This window comes from Frankliniella occidentalis, unplaced genomic scaffold (genome assembly GCF_000697945.3).
Source record: "Frankliniella occidentalis isolate FOCC.00 unplaced genomic scaffold, Focc_3.1 Scaffold113, whole genome shotgun sequence".
Classification (NCBI taxonomy): Eukaryota; Metazoa; Arthropoda; class Insecta; order Thysanoptera; family Thripidae; genus Frankliniella; species Frankliniella occidentalis.
In genome coordinates this window covers 165,955-169,807 of record NW_026267241.1, presented here as the reverse complement: position 1 = coordinate 169,807, position 3,853 = coordinate 165,955, and the positions used below count along the sequence as shown (strand labels likewise).

At 60.0% G+C, this 3,853-nt stretch overlaps 1 protein-coding gene across 4 annotated transcripts in view; it reads left to right on the top strand.

The window, feature by feature from the left end:
• Positions 1–3,853, top strand: part of LOC113217524 (uncharacterized) — a 104,829-nt gene that overhangs the window by 51,452 nt on the left and 49,524 nt on the right. The gene's annotated exons all lie outside the window — the stretch shown is intronic.

Sequence of the window (3,853 nt, the reverse complement as noted above, 5' to 3'; positions counted from 1 at the left end):
GATGGGTGGCCTACGCACTGGCTCGCAGGCGCTGGGGGCGAGGGGGGAGCGGTTGGAGGTGGCGGGAGGCTGCCGGTCCCCTCCACCGCTCGGCCGCTAGAGCGCGCTAGAGTCACCCTCGCAGGGAGTAGCGTGGTGGGAACGGGCGGCAACTTGCGAAGGGGTGGGGCGCATGAACCTCGCGCATCCGCGAGCTACCCCGCAGTTTCGCGGGGGTGCTCCTGGGGGCGCGAGGACCCGCGGCAGGACTTGGACTCATCCCCCGCGGATCCGCGACGTACCCTCGCGGCCCCGCGCCTCGCGGGACCGCGAGCCACCCCTCGCGGATTCGCGGAGCACCCCCCGCGGATCCGCGACGCACCCTCGCGGCCCACGACGCACCCTCGCGGCCGGCGGAGCACCCCTCGCGGGTCCGCGACGCACCCTTGTGGCACCGCGAAGTACCCCTCGCGGAACCGCGAAGTACCCCTCGCGGAACCGCGAAGCACCCCTTTGCGGAACTGCAGCACACCCCTCGCGTGTTCACCCTAACTTTCCTCCCCCCCTCCTCCGTTCGTCAGTGTTCGGAGCATTGCCTTACCCCACCCCCACCCCTTCGCAAGTTGCCGCCCGTTCCCACCACGCTACTCCCTGCGAGAGTGACTCTAGCGCGCGCTCTAGCGGCCGAGCGGTGGAGGGGACCGGCAGCCTCCCGCCACCTCCAACCGCTCCCCCCTCGCCCCCAGCGCCTGCGAGCCAGTGCGTAGGCCACCCATCGGGCTGCCGCGTATTGTTCCGGACACCCGGTATGATTGGTGACGTATACCATAAAGGACGAGATACAGGACCGTTCAGTTAAGTCAATGCATTCCTTAAGCCCTTTCAAACGTTTTCCTTCCAGAACTATAGACATGAGTGCAAGAGGAGATGATCCAACTTGCTTATGGGCCCCTACAGGAAAGGCCTTGGCCGGCCGCCGGCCCTGGTCGGTGCTGCTGCTGCCGTCGCCACGCTACGCCGCGCACCGGCGCCCTGCAGGTCGTTGGCACGGACCTTTGAGCTGCATACCTTTCGCGGCAGAGCCAGAGGCGCAGCTTACGAGCCCGCGCTGCGCTGCACCGGCTGCCCCGCCGTGCAGGTGCAAGAGGGAGGAAAGTGAGAGTGTCGCGTCGGGGCGCTTGGCGGGGCCGGGCCGGGCTGATGCGCGGCGCTGTCCCTTCGGCTGACGGGCACCACGGTCCGCCGGGCTCTGGACGCGCTCGCTCGGAACAGGTTCGCGACCTACCGCACGCGCGCCGGGGGCCGGTGGGACCAGGGCCCGGGACCCCCGGCCATCATCAATCCCGTTCGTTCGTTCCTTTTGCATGTGTTGCCCCGGGCGGGCGGCTTGTCACGGCGGCGGCGTGCCTTTCCGTCCGTCGGTCCGTCTGTCCGTCCGTCGGTACGCCCGCCCGTCCGTTCGAGCTGTTTGCCCCGTCTGCTGCTGCTGCTGCGCCCCGGGGGAGTTGAGTTCAAACCGTTCGGCTGAATGGAATCTCTTCCGCCGAGTCTGTTTGCGCGATAGGATCGCGGGCGATGGGAGTCGCTCTGCGCCGCCGGTGCAAGCACCACGCCCGCCACTGTCCTACCCGGGGAAAATAAAATGTTTACAATTATAATTATAGCCTTTGCTTACCGACCGGGGATGCATACTTTCTCACCTGTGCAGTAAAAAATTAAGCTATTGGCTATGAACGAAGAGCAGCAGTCGTAAACCCTCATTGAAGTGGAAGTTGTGAAGGATAACCCTTGTTGAAGTTGAAGTGAAGCGCGACCAAGTGTCGCTGCCTGCTTGCTGATGAGGGGAAAGATGTTTCCATAAGTACGCGTTTGTCGTAGCACCTCTGCGACCGGGTGGGGCGGCGCCCACCATGTAGATATTTTTTTGGCACAGAAGTCCGACCCCGCACCACTGTATACCCCACGCGTGCGGCGGCTTGTCTGGTGCCCTCTGTCTTGGCCATGGATCGTGGGCGCCGGTGTGAGACACTCTGTGATGAAGCAGCTCTGACGCCTCCCCCTTGCCCCCTTCTCCCCGGGGCTGGGTCCCGCCGTCCCGCCGCCTAGACGCTTTAGGACCGCGGGCGCGCTTACACTGCACCGCCAGCCCGTCTGGCGGCACTGACCTAGTGTAACCGGGGCCGCGTTGAGCGTTAGGGTACCTCGAAAAACACCGTTTTTCGAATCTGATTTCGGCTCGGGTGGATAAATGTTCTATCCAGTAACACTATTAACGGTCTAAAATATTATTTCGATCGGATAAAATCTTCAGCCTCCACAGCGGCCTCAAAGTTTAGCATGGAGCTCTTATGGGAAAAAAGCGTAAAAACTGAAATCTTACATTGGAGGGTTCCTGTCATATAATTCGCTGTTTTAATTTTTAAAAATGCAATCTACGCATAAAAACGTATCCAGAGATGTGCCACTTGTCATATGAGTACCCGTCCGTTATGACCAAGGCCCTGTCAAAAAAGCTGATTTTGCGTCAAAATTGCAAATTTTGGTCATACAAGCTGGGTACATATGACATGAAGGAGCACATCTCCGGAAGCGTTTTTACGCGTAGATTCCATTTCTACTAATTAAAATAGCGAAATTTTCAACTGGAACCCTCACGTAAAAAATTTCAGTTTTTAACCTTTTTTCCCATAAGAGCTCCGTGCTAAACTTTGAGGCCGCTGTGGAGGCTGAAGATTTTATCCGATCAAAATAATATTTCACACCGTTAATAGTGTTACTGGATAGAACATTTATCCACCCGAGCCGATGTCAGATTCGAAAAAAAGTGTTTTTCGAGGTACCCTATTGAGCGTCTCTCTGCTGCTCAATGCCGCAGTACGTACTGCTGCCCCTTCCTCTCCCGGAGGTATGCACGACCGCGTACCGGCGGGGTGGGGGGAGGGGGGGAAGGGGTGAGGAGGGGAAGGAGGGGGAGGGAGAGTGTGGTTATGGGCGGGCCGGCCGGCGGTGGGGCTTTGGTGTCAACGAACGCCCGGGCTGACCAAGAAGAGAGTGGAGTCGGGCGGGGGAGTTCGCCTTGTGTACCGGAGCAATGGCGTATTAGCCGGCGAAGCATGGTGAGGGGGGTCAGGGGCGGCACCGCCGGCAGCCGAGCGGTCGCGGTGCGGGCGCCGCCCCCACCACTCAGTGCACCTTTGCTGAGATGTGCATACCTCCGTGGCGCAGCAGACTCCGCGAGCAGCCAGCGGCCCTCTTACAATATCCGCAGACACCCTCAAATAAAATCTTGCATCATGTACAATAGACTTTTCAAGTGTGTATCACTTGTACCAAGGTATTTGCACTTCTAGGATCAAGTACAGAGTACCGGGTGCATCTTTGAAAACGATCCCCGGTGTTGCGGGTTTGCATACTCAATATGGCCGCAGGCGCCATATGCCCGCTTACTGGTGGACAGAGTAAAGCAAACCCGCAACACCTGCATGCATTCTTTTTTTGTCGGGTGCGCCTCGCGGACGTCTTTCTTGTCGACGCGGTTGGGTCTCGTGGTGGCCAACGTGCGCGTTGGGCGTGTGGTAGAGCCTTGAGGGGCGATTAAGCAAGCCCATCTCCACGATGTTGACGACGGCCTATACCTCGCGCTTACCTCTCGCTCGCTGCCTCTTGTATGAGTGGTCCGGGCAATACAGTAAGGCGCTGGGTAATACGAGGCGAGCCGTGGACCTTAGTGAGTCGTGCTGCTGCTGCTGCTGCTGCTGGGGCCGCCGGGCGGGCGGAGGGAGAGGAGCTGTGGGAAAATAATGGCAAGGGTCCACTCCCACGGCATTCCGCAGCCAGTGAAGCGGGGCGGGGCGCAGTGGTGGCGGGGAGGGTG